The 21121-nt window shown below is 43.1% G+C and overlaps 1 long non-coding RNA gene across 1 annotated transcript in view; it reads right to left on the bottom strand.

The window, feature by feature from the left end:
* Positions 1–3566, bottom strand: part of LOC147453857 (uncharacterized) — a 46887-nt gene extending 43321 nt beyond the window's left edge. The window contains exon 1 of the long non-coding RNA XR_015188568.1: positions 3179–3566. This is a non-coding gene — a long non-coding RNA (uncharacterized LOC147453857). The remainder of the gene's footprint in view (positions 1–3178) is intronic.
* Positions 3567–21121: the final 17555 nt, after the last annotated feature.

Below are 21121 nucleotides of genomic sequence, written 5' to 3'. Positions count from 1 at the left end.
TGAGTGGTCCTGCTTATTTTAACATCTTGTGTCCCTAGGCTCCGTCCAACAGGGTCCCATAAGTTAATGGGAACTTATATTTAAAAATAGGCCACTGGGTAAGCCTTGTAAGTTTGGTAAAACTTTTTCCGCCTCTTTCACTGGGGCTTTGACCCCTCTTTGTCCACAGTCCGTCCTTTAGGTCATGCCACGCCATCATTTTGTGACAGACAATCCGTTGCCCGACTCTTCTTTCTCAAGTGCCTCTTGTTCTTCATGAGTCTAATGACTCATCACTCTACAACTACATCAAATTCATCCTCTGAGTACACCCTTTGTCTTGGTACCGCCAGTGTAGGTTTCTTCTTCAAAGCCGACTTGAGAGGCAAACAGATGGTATCACGCCATCGAGAGTGCATCTCATCAAGTGGATACTTCGCCAGAAATTTCACGTGTTGGGGATCCTTGGTCCCTATCTTTTGGACATTTCCACATCACCGGGGGGAGTCTCTTAGGAGTAGTTATCGAGGCAATGTTCAAGAAAAGTGTCTCTCAATTCATCCTTGAACCAATCACAAAACCAAAACAACCGTTTAGGACGAGGATAAAAACTCCACCTAAAATTTGTACAAATTAGTGTTAAAAATGCAAATTTGCTAATTTTCCTATTAGCAGTTGCACTAAAGGGCTTCTTGGATGTTTTTAAAATCCAATTTTTTTAAACACTACATGAAGGACATCATCTAGAAGGCCATTCATTCAAAACCATCTTATGGCATGCATGGAGTTCGACACCAATACCTCACCTTAAGAGGAGAGGATGTCACATACACATGGCTCTGTGTGCCATGAGGACATGCTTCATCGACTTCCAGAGCCAATTCTATACATATCTCTAGATGGGAGTGTCTAGAATCCTAGGAGGATTAGTACCGGCAATTTTGTGAACCTATTCGCAGGACTTGCTTGTCCGAACAAGTTCATTAGATTTGGTTTCCAATTTTGGAACCCTCTTGCATAAATGGTTTGTTCAAGCGTTTTGACAGATGTTATTACACGTCGGTAGGCATCTGACATCATGAGCATGTAGGTCTAAGTTAGAGAAACGTGTAGGTCCTGTCATTCATCAAATGGGTCACAAAATTGTGAGTTATCGTCAGAAAACTCCCATGTGCGCACATTTGCAAATATTTTCCAACCTGGCACAAATTTCCCGTCTTGTCCTAAGAGAAATCCACTATAAAGGGAGCCCATTGCCCAACATCTCTCATTAGATGTGCCTAGTGTTTTTGCATTGCATCTGCAAGCTTGGCGTTTTGCTCCCAGTTCCAAGATTTCAACGAACCATCCCAACGTTTTCAGATTTCAGCCCTTTCCCTCAGCGGAACTTGCCCGGATCTGCTAACGCTAGACTCTCCATTGCAGCCCGGTACTTCGGCAACCCATTGAGCCTCTTCTCGGCCATTCCCTCGCCGCATCCAGTGCTCCCTTACTGTCCATCATCGACATCATCATCGTCTGCGTTTTCAGCCCTGTTCCACGCAACAAATTTGCTGTGTTTTGCGTGCCAAATCTGTGTTTTAGCAGACAGCTTTCAGCCCTTGATTCCTCTCACATCGGGAGCGCAAATCGTCCCCAAATCTACCCCTTGGTGGCCATTAGCAACCCCACATCGAGACAGATCCAAAGGTGCATCAAATCAGCTCCGGAGGTGCTTCATCTTGAAGAGTTACCGATGCAACATTCCCCATTCAAGTCAGTGGAGTCTGCATTGAGGTATTGCATGTATGTACATTCCGCTAGTCTTGGGGGGCCTTGAGAGGGTTGGTTGAGACACCATCTGGTCTCTCTCTCTCTCTCTCTCTCTCTCTCTCAAAGGAACCATCAGTCATGCTAAGCAACACACATTCAAGAAAGGAAAGACGTAAAGATTTGTAAAAGTATCTTGTCTGACACTAAGTGATCACACCTCCAAAGTCATCATTTGCAACTACCTGCATGTGTAGGTTATGAGGTGCACATTAGTGCACATTCATGCCACACTAATCAGCTCATTGCGAGACCAAAAGGCATGGACTCTACTACACCGTACATAGTGACGTTGTAAGATGCCCACCAAAATGTAACCATACCTAACCATGTCTTAAACAATCAAAGAGGGTTATGCATGGTTGGATTCTAGGCATGCATAACCTGCAAAACACAAGGTTATTTACTAGACTTTCCAAGACTTATATTTCTCCTAAGGTCATAGAAGCATGTCCACACAGCACACAAAGTGACAACAGAGAGAAACTTTTGCTTCATTTCAAGCATGGCTCAGGGAGGAAGGTTTTCCAATATTACGCGATTTAAAATCTAGCCAGACATAACGCGTTGTGGTTGGATGAGACATGTGACGCCTCATACATGACACGTGCAAAACTCACAAGCCACAGGCTGATTTTGACATTTCACCATTGCTTCATGTATCTTGTTAAACAACATGGCCACATATTTGCACTTCATCCAAGAGATTGGCAACCCAAGCCCATGGCTGTGTCAAGCCAGTAGCAATGTTCAGGGGGTCCACAAACACAGCTACCTTTTGTTTGCCCGCAGAGTTCCCATGCTCCTTTCATGGTGAATTATTATGCCACACGATGTCTACCAACTTCCACTCATTCTAAAATGGTTCCCAGCCTCAATGAAACGGTTTCTGGTCCACTCAATGTCAAGTAGATTTGATGATTAAGGAGACCACAAACCCAGGCTCCAGCTACCTTCATGTGTTCTTTTAGTGGGAAATCAACATCTACACAATGTCTGCCCACCTACAGTAATTGTTGACAGTACATGGCCTCAATGATAAATTTTCCAATCCAATTGTTGCTATGATCAAGCCATGGCGCGTGTGATACAACAGCTCCCCTGCTATACAGCAATTTGTTGATCACTCTAAGATACCTATTCTCTTCACCTGAACAATTTCTATGACTGTCTGGCATTCTGTTGTCTAGCATAGCGGAGTGTACAATTTGTAACCAGTGATGGGTTATCGTCTACAGTTTTTCTTTCGGCAGGGCAGAAGTCACATCAGACATGCACCCTGCTTGCACTGTTGGAGTGGAGAACAACAATAAATCTCAAATTTTACTACTACGGTAGGTATGTGCGCATAGCAAATCTCACGCTGACAGACACGGGGGAGAGGAAGGACCTTCGTTCTCGAACTCTTCAAACTCGTCATCATCTTCAAAAAGATCCAGCTTAGGGTCTTCAGCAGCTGGGGGGTCTTTAGGTGGAGTTTGAGTCGCCATTGCCTGCAAAGTTCAGTAAAGGTTTGCAAAACTTGCAAGAACAAGTGAAGGGTTCACGGTGGCTTTCTTAAACAATAAGAAAGTGAGTAGCCTAGGGGGTACCGGCTGGAAGAAATTCCAGAAATCACTCATTAGCGGAGTATATTCGCACTAGGCATGGGAGAAGATCACGCAAGGGAAGGGGGGCGAGGGCAACACACATCGATCGTGCAAACACGCAGATGAAGAGGTGGGGTAGAGGCGTGGTGGAGGAAACAGGGGTAGGGTGAGCTGCAAAAGTGCCGCAAACCTGCGGGACGAAAGGGGAGGGGAGGGGGGAAGGATATTTTTTTAATTTAATATGCATGCCTGTAGGCATGCGAGCGCCACTGTGGTTGTGGTCTACAACAATTCAGAGAACGTCGATAGTCATTGCACATCCGTGTTCGACTCTCCTACCCCATTTTAGAGGGTGACCCTCTGTTGAGGGATATCTTGAGGTGCAAAGAATGGATTCTAAGGAATCTTGGGACGAATGAATAAAACAGAGTGTGAGCCAGTAGGTGATTATGTTCGCACCCAGTTTTTAAAAAAAAGGAAAATTGTTGATGCTTTTGAAGATTCTCTTCTCTCTCTCGATTGGAAACAAGCAACCTTTCTCTCTCTTTTTCTATTCTGGGAGGAGCCGCGTTAGCAGCGCGAGTGGCTCTCTCTCTCTCTCTCTCTCTCTCTCTCTCTCTCTCACACACACACACACACACACACACACATAAAATCGTTAGGTTGAGTTTAGCTAAATTATGTAAGGTGAAGCATTGTTGGGGAATGTCTCTTTTATTAAGCAATCGAGTTTCGTCCTCGCAAAGAAGCACGTTGGAAATACTAGCAAAAATTTTGAAATTCGTAGCATTTTTGAAGTAAGTTCTCACATATTTCATCGGTTTTTCTTCTCTTTGCCATGGTTTGCTCATTAATGTGTGTGTGTGTGTGTGTGTGTGTGTGTGTGTGTGTGTGTAAATACAAATGTATATGTATATGTATGTATGTATAGAATTTACTAGAATTATGCAAGGTGAACCTTCACTTTAGAATTCTAATAGAGTAGAATGCAAGAGAAGTCAAGCCATGTGAGGATGTGAAATGAAAGGTGAAATAAAAAGATTCATTTAATATTTTAAAACCAAAATAATCTTTAAGGTAAGTCTCAAATCATCACTGAAAACATTGAAAGTATACTCAACTCAACTATTCTCTAAGGCTTCTTTTAAAAAGCCAAAAATTGGAAGGTTTTAAAGGATGGGGGAAAATCTTGGCTATCGGTAATTAAAAGATCTCAGAAGAACATGATAATGGATCACCTTTCGGATAAGGGGGCGAGTTGGTTGGGATCGTTGCTGATGTAATTATGGTCCTTGGATGATGTCATGGCTCAACACTAGCATGACAAGACATTTTAATTTTTTGGGTTGATTAATATAATTCACTCACAATTGTGAGTTTTGGATAAAAAAAATCTTCAGCGAATATGAGAAGAAGAGAAGTGTTGTTAACGTTCTGGGAACGATCACTCATAAAGTTGTAGAGTCCCTCCCTCTCTCTCTCTCTCTCTCTCTCTCTCTCTCTCTCTCTCTCTCACACACACACACACACACACACACACACATAAAAACTAATATCTAATTCTTCCAAATGATTTTCTCATGTTAAACTGATCATTAAATATGGGAAAGTATCAGGGGAGTAAAAGCTAGAATAATGGTAAGGCTGCCAGACCGGTCTCTGCAGGGATCCAAAGGAGGGAAAATAGGGATCCAAAGGGGGACAGTCTGCAAAAGAGCAATGTGCTTCAATGGGGCTTAAAAGACATAAGGTTCAGCTCTATTAAGACTTCCATAGGTTAAGGTTCCTAATTTTTTATGTAGGGAAATATTGGATGGTCATGGGAAGACTAAAAAGTCTTCCCACATCCCTATCAAGGAGGGGGCGAGCCATGAGAGTAGGGGATGAGAGAGAAACACACACACACACACTCCAAAGCTCCCGCTTTACACAAAGGGAATATTGGACACATGTCAGGCTCCTAGGCCAGTTGCCCCCAAGCTTCGCTCAAATCCTATTGGATGGCCATAGAGCTGGACCAATGAGAATTAGGCTAGAGTAAATTTACTCTAATCAACTTAAAAATGCTTGGTAAAAGAACCAACAGAAATTAAGCTCCCTAGAAGACTATTGGACAGTCTTCCAAGGTGTCCAATGAGCATTCAGCATCCCAATGGCTTGCCTGATTCCTATTGGCCAGAAGACTAAGAGGTCCAATGAGAGTTTAATTGAGTTATTTAATTACCTAAAGCTCTCACAAAAGGGGAAAGGGGGACACATGTCACAAGGCTAGCAATTATGCTTCTAATTTGTGATTCGCTAAGCTTTATAGGGGCCAATGGGATGCCAGTATGAGCAAATAGCAAGAGGGGGGGTCGACCAAGATGAGAGAGTAGGCTACATTTTACTCTAACTCATTGCCACACACACACACACACACACACACACACACACACACACACACACACATACACACACACACAACTCGTGTGTGCAAGAAGAACTCCATCTCCTTCTCCAAGCATTGGGAAGTAGAGGCCTACTCCAACAACTCTTGGCTATGGAATGCAAATCCAACCAAGAGCCAAGCTTCAATGGCATGATCATCTCCTCTACCATGCTAATTACTAAGCTAAGCTATGCTATTAGAGTGATTATGTGAGGAGAATACTTCTCTCTCGTAAGATACCTTCAGGCTGCATTTTACTCTAACTCATTGCCACACACACACAACTCATGTGTGCAAGAAGAACTCCATCTCCTTCTCCAAGCATTGGGAAGTAGAGGCCTACACCAACAACTCTTGGCTATGGAATGCAAATCCAACCAAGAGCCAAGCTTCAATGGCATGCTCATCTCCTCTACCATGCTAATTACTAAGCTAAGCTATGCTATTAGGGTGATTATCTGAGGAGAATACTTCTTTCTCGTAAGATACCTCTTCTTCCTCTCAATCTATCCTCATTCCTTGCTAGCTCTCACCATTTTTGAAGGTGTGTGAGGTCTTGGGACTGAGGCGAGGGACACTAGGTGTGTTTTCAAGCATAATTTGGTGTATGAAGCTTCCATCTTCATTACACCAACTAGTTTTATCAAGGAACACAAAGATTGTATTGTACAAAAGTCTCCTTTGATGGGAGAAGCTATAATACAAAGCCTTTATGGAGGGGGACCGGCTCCATGTAAATCCGGTCCTTAACTATTGTCAATTGTTCTATTTCTCTCTCTTTTCAAGTATTGTCAATGCCAAATTAGCTAGGCGTAAATTGCTATGTTGCTTTCTCAATTAAGTACTCTCTCTATGCTCATTGGGAACTTGTTCTTAATGAAATGCTCACTATGTTATCAATTTCTGATATACACAAGTTACTAGTGCATTAAATGTTACATTGGTATCATAGCTATTGGTTTCTCTTTTCTTGCTCAAGAAGAGAGGTCCTCAAGCTTGCTACAAAATGGTTGGTGTTATTAATTTCAAAAGAGTAAGTAGAATAGGGATTTTTCATCCTTGAAGCACGTCTGCTTTATGCAGTTAACGGGGACACCGTTGAGAGCTATGGTCTTAATAATGGCACCCTACTGGGCTTGCCTATGGCTTAACCATTATTGAGCTATTAGAAGCTTGACAGCAACCGGTGCTATCTTGGCTCTGTTGAACCCTGTCTTCTATTCCTTGCAATCAATAATATTCGAGCCACGGGTATAGATGCTTGAGTGCTTATCTTTGAAGGTAAAAAGGAGTAGCAACTAGGGCTTGAAGTGCCAAAGTACAAGTAAAAATTTACACCTAAAATTTACTAGTATGGCTGGCAAATGAAAAGAAACTGAAATGAATGTTGATAGCTTTGATTTTGCTAATGAAAGAGTAACTAATAATGTCCCTATGCTTGTAAACTATCTTGTTTCTAGGCTTCAACAAGCCCTGGGCAATCCATCCCTCCAAGGTGAAGAGCTACAACAATTGTGCACCCATAAGGACTCTCTCCGATACGGGAAGAAGAAGAGGATCCGTACAAAGGGCTCAAAAATCTACTACTCGATGACGCATCTCCTTCTCAAAGAAGAACCCAAGTTTCAACGGTAGAGCCCCCACCGAAAGAACGAGAAAGAAGTGAGTCTTTTGCCACCTCGGCGGAGATGGCTCCACGAAGATGGTGGGTAAAATGCTCTCCAACACCCCCTAAACGGAAAAGACCATCGCATACTTCTCTACACCATAATTCAAAGAGGGACAAGAGAAAACAAGAGAAGAAAAAGGTGAGAAAGAGGTCACCCTCTTCTCCATCTTCTTCATCCTCTTCCTCTTCTGAAGAAAGTGATGGTGCAGACAAGGAGGAACAAGGGAAGAAAAAGGCGAGAAAGAGGTCACCCTCTTCTCCATCCTCCTCATATTCTTCCTCTTGTGAAGAAAGTGATGGTGCATCTCTTGAACCACCTAAAAGAAGAGGCCATAGGAAATCCTATGCCGCTTGGAAGAGGTCGTCCAATCTCAAAAAGTTCAAAGAGGGAGGAAAGAACGTCTCTTTCCTTACCGACGATGGCACTTTTGGTACTACAGACAAAGTCTTGGCCTTTATCTAACAATTCAATGTGGCGTTTGGAGATGAGGGCTTCACGGAGTCCTCTAAGCTACGTCATGTAGCCATGCATTTTCAAAAGTCCGTCAGGCAATGGTGGAAGCTCCACGAACATGGAAAGCTCTAAGAGCTTCCATCATGAAGCAGTTTTTGGCTACCGATGCCAAAGACAAAGTACTCACCAAATGGTGAAGCTTGAAGCTCTCTCCCTACGAATCCATTCACAAATATGTAGACAAGTTTTGGGATTTACATCTCAAAGCCACTGTCTTCAAAAAGATAGATTTTGGAGAGCAAAAACAACAATTTTGTGCGGGTTTAACCGAGGATATGGCGGAGTATGTTAACTCCCAAAGACCACGCACCATATCTGCGTTCATACACCATACCATGGTGGCTTCGCGAATCAACTTCCAACAAGGGGCTAAGAGAAATCTTAAGCCCACAGAAAACAAGGACCGTAACGAGCCTAAGGCGAAAGACAACGTCCAAAAGTCTCCCAAAGGCAACGGCAACAACAACAAAGCTAAGGAGAAGGGAGTTTATAAAGGATTAAAATAAACTCTCTCCTGAAGAGCTAGAGCGTTATCAAAAAGATAACCGTTGTTTCAAGTGCGTGGAGCAAGGGTATGCCTATCATGCTTGCCCCCACAAGAATACACGTAATGAGCCTCCTAGAGCTACCTTGGTCGAAATTCAAGAAGAGGATGCCCATCACAAAGGATCTCCTCTATGCCATGCTTGGGGAAAGGTAAGAGAACATAAAGAGTTGGCCACCAAGCTAGGCATCCAAGCCTATGAGATAGGAGATGTCCTACGTGCCGATGGTGCTTTCAAGGGGTAAGAAGCCTCAGTTACTCCCTTAATTGGGAAATTGAGGCTCCATGTCCAAAGCTATATGGACAAGGAGGATTTGTTCATTTCTCCTCTCAAGCATGAGGATGTAATCCTAGGGGCACCATGGTTTGATTGCATGGCTGCCAATATTAAATTCCCTGAAAGGCAAATCTACTTTAGGTTCAGGAAAAACGATATGTACATAGATGCTAAGGAGTTGGGTAGTACCATACCTCTTGTACATAAGCAAGCTTTCAATACATCAATAAAGAGCTCTATTTCCGTGTACATGATTTTTGTTAAAGATTCTCAAAATGAACCTAATGCTTTAGCAAAAGAAAATATAAACAATCAAAAGGAATTAGAGTTATCCAATTTCCTCAAGGGGTTCCAAGATGTTTTTATTGACGATATCCCTTGTGAACTACCTCCCAAACGAGGTAATGAAGACCATGCAATTGAACTTCTTCTAGGAATTTCACCGCCTAATAAACCTCCTTATAGAGTTTCCCAAGCTCAACAAGAGGATATTATGCGGCAAGTGCATGAATTAGTTGAGAAAGGTATGGTTAGGCCTAGCTCATCTCCATTTTGTTCACCAATGTTATTAGTGCAAAAGAAAGACTACACATATCGTATGTGTGTTGACTATAGAGCACTAAATAGGATCACTATCAAGAATAGGTTTCCCGTTCCACGGGTAGAAGACCTATTTGATAAGCTACAAGGGTCAATCTACTTCAGTAGAATTGACCTAAAAAGTGGCTACCATCAAATAAGGTTGATCTCAAGACATTGTAAAGACCGCAGTTTGCACTACTTTTGGTCTTTACTGTTGGGGTGTAGGCCAGGTGGCCGTGGGAAACCACCCTTGTACACTTGATTTCACCTAATCAATATAGGGAGAAAAAGAGGAAGGATTGACTATTCTCTTTCTTCTCCACTAACCAACACAGTGGTGGCTGCCTGTGCATCTCCCCCTTCCCCATTCTCTTCTTCCCTCTCTCTTGCACACACTCCGTACACGCACACGCGCACTCATCAGTTGGTATCAGAGCTTAGGGCATCCGACCCCGAGCCCCGGCTCACCACACATGCAACGACCCCAATCGAGATAAGGGAGCAAGCAGTCGGAACCTTCCGGCAATGCAGTGTGTAAGCTCGAGCTCGATCGACTGTGGGAGCAGGAGTTTGTAGTGAGATCATTGGGGCAGCCAGAGAACCGAGGAGCAAAAGGAGGGCTCAAATGGGGGAAATTGAGCTAATTGTGGCAACCAACTGAAATCGAAGGTTTGCAGGTTTGTAGCTCTTGGGAAATATAGTACGAGTCAAAGGCATAAGCCTTTTGCAGAGCTTGAGCACAGAAAATCGACACAACGGGCAGCAAGGGAAGGCTTGGAGCAGGACTCGAGGCAGTAGCTCGAGTTTGAGCAAATCCTACCGTGCAAGAGCTTGGAGTTTGTGGAACTTAAGCTCAACATCTGAGCCAGAATCAGAGAGCAGTGAGATTGAAAGCCTTGAATGCTTGGAGCAACCAAGCAATAGATGCAGCAGGTCGGGGGAAACTCAGACGAAATTGAAGCTTGGGATTTACCGTGAGCAGGAGAGCAAAAACGAGCTTCAGCTCGGTAGACAGTAACTTAACAAGCATTTAAGCCTTGAAGGCTTACAGTATCGGAATCTACAATTAGGCTTGCGAGAAAGTCGGCAGCATAATCGACACAGCAGGAGTAGGAATAGCAAGGGAGATTGAGACCGGTTTTTGCAGGTTCAAGCAGGGCACCCACACACACACTGTGTGTGTAGCACTACAGGTTGGGGACTCAAGAGGAAAAGAAGAGTCTGTGGCACTCTTGGAAGCTGAAATTGATGGATCTCTGGAACCTGCAGATGTAGCGAGTGTTGCAGGAGTTGTAGCGAGTGTTGAAGGAATCGAATTGAGGGGAATTGAAGGCTTGCACCGCGTAGCAGACAGAGCAAGCAGTCGGGCAATGAGAGCAGCAAGCAGCAAACCCAAGCAATTGGGACCTTGCATCGTGAGCAATCGGGTGCAATGACGAGCTTTGCAAGGGGGAGCATCTCGGCAGTGGGTGATGCAGTAAGGTGCAAACACCTGCAACGGCAAGCAAGGTCGAATTGCAGAGCAGCGCTACACACACACACAACAACAACACTGTGTGTGCTTGCTCGTCAGCGTTGGCACAGACTCAGCAGTAAAGATTAAAAAAAAAAATCGATTTGTTTTTAGCCATAAAACTTTTTGTGTGCATGGGTTCATTTCCACACAGAGCCCCCGACAAATCCCATTGTTTGATGCTCCGACCCCCGACTCCTCTCCTTGAGCTCGTGAAAAGTAGCTTCTCAAAAATTTGCAGCTTATGAGATAGAGAGAGTGAGAGAGAGAGATTGACACCGTGCTTGCGAGCGAGCTAAAGCAACCGAGTCCGACAAATTTTGAGAGCAATCTTCACAGATCGAGCAAAATCTGCGATAGATACCGATCCGACTCGGTATTGACCGCTCGAGCATTGGCGTTTTACGGCTATTCGGCTAGCCACTTCCGCCCGGCGGCGGAAGGCGACATCGACATCGACACCGCTCATGCGCACCGGCTCGACACTCCTCATTGCGGCGGATCTCCGACATCCGACCCAGACAACGGGCGTTTTTCCCTGACGAGCGCATTCCCGCGATCGACGATCGAGCTTGCGACATGCGCGGGTGAGGTACCTCTATCATAGAGGAGTGACACCCGGCATCTGCACCGAGCGCACCGATCGCCCTGTACTACACAGTTTACGGATACGACACCTTTGGCAGCTATTCGACTAGCATATTTCTGCTCGGCGCGGCAGAAATCGGCACATAGCGACATCGACACGCAGGTTACAGGCTATAGGGGGGTTTTTAAGCCCATTCACTCACAGAATCTCTAGGTTACCAGATGCAGCGCTTTTCACAGGCGATTTGGCAGTCATTTTGACAGCAGATTCTCTGCGGACACATGCGTTGACAGATGCATTTTGTTGTGAGCACACTTAGTGCTACTGAGCTCTTTTGAGAGCAGATATCCCCACAGGGATCACTTTCACTGCATGCAGCAGTTCTTGGCGCCTGTTTGAGCGCGGTTTTACTCATGTACGTTGAGTTGTGGACACTGCCCACTGTACTACGTGTGGAGCCATTTTTGGCTATTTTGGCGACATCTCAGGGCTTTAAGGATTTTGACGATGAACTCAAGTCTATCTTCTTATTATGCTCTCTACCCAGTTCATGGGATATCTTTTGCACAGCCATTAGCAATTCGGCTCCGAATGGCAAGTTAGAATTCAATGCTGTCAGATGCGTTGCTCACTGAAGAGATTCCTCGTAAATCTCTCGATAATGCTAGTCATGGAGATGCATATATGGCTGGCAGTTCAACAAAGCCAAGATGCCATGACAGGAACAAATACAAAAGCAAAAGTAGAGAGCGGAATCCTCGTAGTCCTAGTAGACACAGGAACCAAAGTAGAGACCGCAATGCCAAAAATGTCGAGTGTTACTATTGCCACAAGAAGGGTCATTACAAAAAGGATTGTCGCAGTTTCCTAAGAGATCAAAAAAACATGCAAAAGGATAATTCTGGCAAAGGCAAAAGTACAGTGAAGATTGAGGAGCTCAATATTGTTGAGTCTCCCATGCCTACCACTGCAGTAGAGGATGCTCCTCCTCCAGTGATGCTCATTATGCCCACAAAGATTCATGCCGAGGTGACAGAAGATGCCTCAGATGTTCTCATTTTCACTTCAGATCTCACTCCAGATGCTTTAGTTGCACAGGATGAGGGTTATGCACAGAATTGGATCCTTGATTCTGGTGCAAGTTTTCATGTCACACCGCATAGAGAGTTGTTTTCCTCTTATGCATCCATGCATGGAATAGTCAAGCTTGGTGATTCCTATGAGCTTGACATCATTGGCATTGGTGATGTGAAACTTCAGATGCATAATGGCACTACTTTTGTGTTGCAGAATGTCAGACATGTGCCCAAGCTTACCAAAAGCTTGCTTTCTATAGGAAAATTGGATGAACTTGGCTACACTACAGTTTTTGGTAATCGTCGTTCTTGGATGATCCGCAAGAACAACCTTATCATGATGAAAGGCAATAAAAACGGATCCCTGTACTCTTTGTTTGTTTCGAGTGTCGACGAACACTCTATCTATGTTGCCGAGCTGCCGTCTCCTGAGTTGTGGCATAGCCGGCTAGGGCATATTAGCCAAAAAGGGAATGAAAACACTTCAGCGTTTTGGCTACTTACCTGTGTTAGATTACACGGACTTTCCATTGTGTGAGCATTGTCTGTATGGCAAACAGACTAGATTGACATCTTCGCCATTGAATAAAAAACTAGGCGAACCTCTAGACTTGGTGCACAGTGATTTGTGTGGTCCAATGCCACATAAAACTCTAGGGGGGGCGAACTACTTTCTCACATTCATAGATGATTCTACCAGAAAGGTGTGGGTGTATCTCCTTAAGCATAAGGAAGAAGTCTTTTCGACATTCCAAAAATTCCTCGCCATGGTTGAGAACCAATCAGGAACAAAGCTCAAAGCTTTTTGCACGGACAATGGTGGAGAATACGTCTCCACAGAGTTCAAGGATTTTTGCAATAGAAAAGGCATTTGGCGGCAGTTTACTGCTCCATACACACCTGCACAAAATGGGATAGCTGAAAGAATGAATCGTACGATTCAAGAGCGAGTTGTCTCTATGATGTCTATGGCGAAGATTACTCTAGAGTTTTGGGGGGAAGCTGTTCTGACAGCAGTGCACATCATCAACAGGTCACCTAGTTCTCCTTTGAATTTCAAAATTCCAGAGGAATTATGGACTGGCAAAACGCCAAGGTATGAGCATTTACGTGTATTTGGATGTGAAGCATATGCACATGTGCCCAAAGAACTTCGTCGGAAGTTAGATCCCAGATCACACAAATGCATCTTTATTGGCTATGGTGCAAACGGAGAGATGGGATATCGTCTCTGGCACCCAGAATCAAACAAAGTCATTCGTAGCTCACATGTGATTTTCAATGAATCAAAAATGCACAAGAAGCCCATCAAAGATGTCGAATACAGACGTGTTCGTTTTGAGGATGTAGCCTTCGAACCAACTCAGTTCAGTAGTGTTGCACCTACTCCTCAATTGCAAGATACTACTATTGCTCCGGAGAGAGCAGAGTCCAGTAGTCAGGCACTGAGATGCTCTGAGAGAGTATCACGTGCGCCCGAGCGGTTTGAGCCGGGTATACACCACATTTTGGTCACTGACAGTGGAGAGCCAACCTGCTACAAAGAAGCTATACAAATGGAGGATAGTGTTAAGTGGGAGCAGGCTATGCAATCAGAATACAATTCGATTGTGGCTAATGAGGCATGGGATTTGGTTGAATTACCAAAAGGCAAAAATGCTTTACCTTGCAAGTGGGTATACAAGAAGAAGTATACAACGGAAGATCCCGAGCCTAGATACAAGGCTCGTCTTGTTGCCAAGGGTTTCAAGCAGCAAAAAGGTGTGGATTTTGATGAGATTTTCTCTCCAGTAGTCAAGATGACTACACTTCGCACCGTGCTTGGCTTGGTTGCTATCCAGGACATGGAACTTGTCCAAATGGATGTGAATACATCATTTCTTCACGGGGATCTAGATCAAGATGTCTACATGAAACAACCAGAGGGATTCGTATGTAAAACCCAAAAACCAACGAGGATAGAATTGGTTTGTAGACTTAAAAAGACACTCTATGGCCTCAAGCAAGGTTCAAGGCAATGGTATCAAAAATTCGACAAATTCATGCAGTCTCAGGGTTACATAAGAAGTCAAGAGGATCACTGCTTATACACAAAAAGATTGAACGATGGTTCTTTAATCATCTTGATCTTGTATGTAGATGATATGCTTATCGCAGGCAAATCAATTGATGAAATCAATCAGTTGAAAAAGATGCTAAGCACTCAGTTTTCCATGAAAGATTTGGGAGATGCCAATCACTTTCTTGGTATGCACATCAAGAGAGATAGGCAACGTGGAATTCTTGAATTATCTCAAGAAAAGTACATTCACAAAGTCTTGAAACGTTTTAGTATGCAGGGGGGGAAGTCATACCCCAATGCAAGCATACTCCAAACTTAGCAAGGAAGACTCTCCCAAGACAGTGGCTTAGAAAGAGAAAATGGCGAAAGTACCATATTCTTTAGCAGTTGGTAGTTTGACGTACGCTATGGTAGCCACAAGACCAGACATTGCACATGCAGTGGGAGTGGTTAGTAGGTACATGGCAAACCCTGGCAAGAAGCATTGGGAAGCAATGAAGAAAATCCTCAGATATCTGAAAGGTACAGTTAGCAAGTGTTTACGCTTCGGAAACAGTGATGCATCTATTGTAGGTTACACGAATGCGGATTATGCGGGTTGCGTGGATCGTAGAAGATCCACATCTGACTATGTGTTCATGTTTGCTAGAGCAGCTATCTCTTGGAGATCGTGTCTCCAAGATTGCACGTCCTCATCTACCATTGAGGCAGAATATGTTGCTGCGTCTAACGCCAGCAAGGAAGCCATATGGTTGGCTCGTCTAGTGGGAGATTTGGGCATTCATGAGGTTCCAGTGCTACATTGTGATAGTCAGAGTGCCATTGCTTTGGCAAAGAATCCAGTGTTTCACTCAAAGTCGAAACACATAGAGGTCAGATACCATGTCATACGAGATGCATTGGCTGGCAAGCGTATCGAGCTCGTCAAGGTTCACACTGATGAAAACCCCGCAGATGCTCTCACAAAGAGTCTAACCTCGGAGCAATTTACACATTGTATAGAACTTATGGGTGTAGGATGAAGCCTCGGCAATGCTTCATCAACTTTGTATAGACTAACTATACTAATGCCACTATTGGCCACCGTGACCTTCAAGTGGGAGGTTGTTGGGGTGTAGGCCAGGTGGCCGTGGGAAACCACCCTTGTACACTTGATTTCACCTAATCAATATAGGGAGAAAAAGAGGAAGGGTTGACTCTTCTCTTTCTTCTCCACTAACCAACACAGTGGTGGCTGCCTGTGCATCTCCCCCTTCCCCATTCTCTTCTTCCCTCTCTCTTACACACACTCTGTATACGCACACGCGCACTCATCATTTACGAGTACATTGTCATGCCTTTTGGCTTGACCAATGCACCAGCCACATTTAACCTTTTGATGGAGAAGCTATTCAGGCCTCACCAAACCTTTACTAGAGTGCTCTTTGATGATATAATCATCTACTCTAGTTCATTAGACGAACACAAGCAACACCTTTAGGTAATATTTCAAGTTTTACGAGAGAATAAACTTTATATTGATCGAAAGAAAAGTTAATTTTTCTTACAAGAGATTCAATATTTAGGTCACATTATCTCTCAAGATGGCATCCAAATGGATCCATCAAAGCTAGAGGTAATAAAAGGATGACCTAATCCAAGGAATCTGCATGAACTAAGAAGCTTTATAGGTATGTGTGCATACTATAGACGCTTCATAGAAAAGTTCTCACAAATTGCGGGACCATTACATGACCTAACAAAGAAAAAAGTCAGATATATATGGTCCACCAAGGAGAACAATGCTTTCGAAAAGCTTAAAGAAATTGATGTAGACCAAGCTCTCCGACAAACAAATGAGGTGGGAAAATTTCGTTTCGCAATTTCATTTTCATATTGCTCACATTGCTGGCAAGAATAATCAAGTAGCCGATGCACTCTCAAGACGGCCAAAAGTGAATGCGGTAACCATAGCAACTCACAATGATCTATCTTCTATGATAGATGAGTACGCTATTGATCCCGATTTTAGAGATGTGATTTTAGCCCTTGCACTAGGGAAGAAGGAAGAACCATTTACCCTAACAAGATGGTTATCTTCTCTATGGCAATACACTATGCGTTACTAACTCACTACGTGACAAAGTAATTTATGAATCTCATGCTCCTCCTTATGCGGGGCATACAGGGATTCAGTCTACCCTAAAAGGGATAGAAACATATTTCTATTGGCCTACCATGAAAGCAAACATACAAGACTATGTTTCAAAATGTGTGGTATGCCAAAAGATGAAGTTTGATAGAGGGAAGCAACCTGGATTGCTTCAACCTTTGCCAATCCCTAATTCACCATGGGAGAGCATATCCATGAATTTTATCTTTGGATTCCCAAGTCTATCCATGGGAATACATGCATATGGATTATAGTAGACATGTTTAGCAAACAAGGACATTTCATACCTGTCAAAAAGACTATCAAAGCCCATCAAATGGCAACCCTCTTTATATCACAAATCTTTAAGTACCACGGCTTGCCAATGTCCATAGTGTCGGATAGAGATCCTAGAATGACCAATAACTTTTGGAAGGGTCTCTTTGAGAATTTAGGTAAAAGGCTAAACTTCTCTTTGGCCTATCATCCCCAAATGGATGGCCAAAGTGAAATAGCTAACCTAACAATTCTTGATCTACTAAAAACTTATGTCACAGAAGTAGATCAAAAGTCCCAATGGGAGAAGTACTTACCCTTAGTGGAGTACAAAGGGTCTCAATCTTTTCATTGTGTCAATGACTATAGTCAAGCAATGATGTATGGGCTAAGGTGTAGACTATTGTCTTGCTTTTGCCATGCGTGCATGAAAGGTCAATGTAGGAGATGCACAAACAAAGACCATGCAGAGGGGTGGGGGTACTTGCTAATACATCCCATAGTCAGGGATGAAAATGATGGTGTATCATCCAATGATGAATATGCCCCCATATACGTTGGCCACCACGATGACCTTAGCGATGCTTTAATGGTTGTCCAGAACTTTGCAGTGGCTGTAGAGGAGCTAGACACAGACTTCTACATCCTCAAGTGCACTTACACAAACTGCTTGACTAAGAGATTTGAAAGGGATAAATGGCACAACCATATTAAGAACACATCATTTGTTGTTGAGGGACTATTTTATGACAACGTAAATGGGCGAGATGATACCTATGTGCTTTTGGACAACAAGCCCACTTCTCTTATCTACTCTCAACTAGTGCGATGCATAAGGTTTCCATGTGCCCAATGGAAGGGGAGCCTAATGTATATGAACTGTCAATTGATGTATTTGAACATCTCTATTATAGCATGCCCCTAGAGGACAACTTGTAAAGCTCTATCTATGTGATTAGTTTTTGTCTCTCTACTAAACCACTTGTTAGAGACTTTCCATCACTTTAGATCCACTTGAAAGGCACTAGCTAGCACTTGTTAGTGACTTTCCACCATTTTCCAACACTTAATAGTTTTTGACACGCACTAGGATAGCACTTGTTAGGGACTTTCCACCACTTTCTAGCACTCTAGCACTTGATAGGGACTTTCCACCGCTTTCCAACACTTTAAATCCACTTGAAAGGCACTGGGATAGCACTTGTTAGGGACTTTTTACCACTTTCCACCACTTTAGATCCACTTGCACTGGGTTAGCACTTGTTAGGGACTTTCCACAACTTTCTGGCTCTTTAGATCCACTTGACAGAAACAAGGCTAGAACCTGTTAGGGACTTTCCACCATTTTACAACACTTAAGATCCACTTAATAGGCACTAGGCAAGCACTTGTTAGGGATTTTCTACCAATTTCCATCACTCTAGGTCACTTTACAAGCATTGGGCTAGCACTTGTTGGGTACTTTCAACCGCTATCCAAGCACTTAAGATCCACTTTATAGGTACTAGGCTAGCTTTGTTAGGGACTTTCTACCAATTTCCAGCACTTAAGATCCACTTGACATGCTTTGGGCCATCACCACCTCAAACACCCTTTTTATATACATAGGTTAAAATAGCACTTAAGACTTTATAAAAAATTCAAGAACCATAGACCACAACATCCATTTCAACTAAGAGAGAAAAAATGGATAAGGTAGAGGTCTAGACATGCACATTATTATCACTTGACCACTTGGCCACAGAAAGTTTTCAGAGAATTTGGCCAAAACTTCAAAGCACCTTAAGATAAAAATAAGATAGGCATCGACACAAGTATTTGTGTATACTACGTATCAATTACATTTGTGTATATTCGACACAAAAGCATTCATGTATATGTATGAACAATTTTTCAACCATTATGACACAGAGACACTATCTAGCTACATAGGGTGTATTATGGCCACTTTTGACTACTTGGCATCTTTGACAAGTCTGGAATTTCCATAACTTCCTTCCGCTGTACATTTTCAATGACAATGTCCCAATTCCATTGTGCAAGCCTCTCGTTCCTTGCATCAAATGGACACTCACTGACAGCTTTCACTCTATCAACACTTTCGACCCACTCGTAAACAAACGCCACCACATCCTCTTTCACAAACTTCTCCCACTACCTCTCATCCTGATTCTCCAAGCCAAGCAAAATGAAATAGCATGCAGGATCATTGAAGTACATTTTATACAAAGAATCATCTAGCACTAATGTGTTTGACTTATTGAACCGAGGAAAAAGATACCAGAAGGTTTCTAACTTTTAGAAGTACATTGGACTTGGAGGGTTATCAAACTTCCAACTACTAACATGGCAAGCACCTTGTGAGAGCCATCCATTTAGGCATCTTTTTCCTTGGTTCAGGCACTTGTTACTAGCTTTTTCTAAATTTCGGTGTGCACGAGGTCACAGAAACACCTCTACTACCTCACTCAATGCAAATAAGAATACCTTTGCATCATTCCGCACGTAATAGCTGATGTTGTCATCTCCAATTATTTTGCTAAAGTATAGCATTGACACGTCCGAGGGCAACCAATTCTTTTGGATTTTGTGCACGTACGCAAGCACATATGATTGCTAAATCTCGATTGCCAATGAAGCGTCCAAAGCGAGTAAACATATTGCGCTCAATTTGCTCTACCTCATCTATGGATGGTTGAGGTATTGAGCCAACCACATGAATTTTAACTACATAACACATGAAATGGTCAAAACAATTGAAATTAAGACACTGCACAGAAACTGAGAAAAAGCACTTATACATTATGTGGATGATTGACAATACGATAGCATGGTAAAAAAAGCTACAAAGCTGCAAGAAGCTTGCTCGGGTTTTGGATCGGATTGTGGTAGTACTTTTTTTTGGGGTCGCGGAACTACCCATCTTCCACCTGCTTGTTTTTCTTTTTGCGTAGCTCTCTAGCAACAAATTGGAGCATTGCTTCCATTTTGGGCTCCAACGACACTTCTTCCTCAAACGACACACCCTCATTCGCATTGCTTGGCTCTATAGTTTGAGCATGAATAGGCTCTTCATTTTTCATGGGAGAACAGAGCCCAACAACAGCAACCTTTCCCTTCTCGATATCAACACCTTGATTTGCAATAAAAAAGCATGTAAGAAGATCAAGTAGTAAATGATGATCATAATGATCTCTCTAACCATGGATCACAAGTATGTGGATAACCTGTAGATAAAAACGAAACCTAACCTTGGTAGAACCCTGTAAGTTCTTGTACTTCCTCAGCATGGAATCAAGGTCAAAGAGCTTGTCCACATCATGTGTGAATGATGTGGAAGCGCTTGGGTGACAACCCTGATCAACCACTACTCGCTCACCGGCACAATGCATACATTTAGTATACATACTAAAGTAGCTTGGTTCTTGTTCTATGAAATCACCAACTTACCTAACAGGCTCTTGCTACACATTCCCTTGTGCCCAACATTTTGCTATAGCAGGTATCTCGCATTGGTAGTCGGGTACAATGCATTTAAGCTCAGTCACGTAGACAATTGAAAAGCAAAAGGGATGGTACTTGTGGCAACATGACAAAATAATAAACCCCGACCGCATGTTGGCCCGACAGAACTTGCCCACATGCCACACAGTTCCCTCCATGATCACAGTATCAACACCCAAAACAATCTTGGGTGGTGGGGTAGGCACAAGCAAAGCCCTGCCCTCTCGCTTCACAAAGTTGTAGGCCTCCATCATGAAAGAGGACTTCCTTTTAAGATCACAATGCACCCTCTCCATTTCTTGAACTGTTGTCTGTACAAAATGAAAAACAGAAGATAATTATGGATTAGATAATCAACCATGAAGCACTCCTGAGCACATCTAAGTACTTCTAAGCACAATTGCACTTCAAAGCACCTCAGAGCACTTCAGAGCACTTCAAACTACTTAGAAATGCTTCAAAGTGCATGGAAGTGCTTTAGAACGCATGACAACTAATAAAATCCAAGTAAATCACTTAGATGCTAGCACTTTTGAGCACTTCTAAGCACTGTACAGCTTTTATAAGCATTTTGAAGCA

This window comes from Adiantum capillus-veneris, chromosome 7 (genome assembly GCF_014529385.1).
Source record: "Adiantum capillus-veneris isolate H3 chromosome 7, ASM1452938v2, whole genome shotgun sequence".
NCBI lineage: Eukaryota > Viridiplantae > Streptophyta > Polypodiopsida > Polypodiales > Pteridaceae > Adiantum > Adiantum capillus-veneris.
The sequence above is the reverse complement of the archived record's forward strand: the minus strand, read 5'-3'. Positions and strand labels throughout refer to the sequence as shown.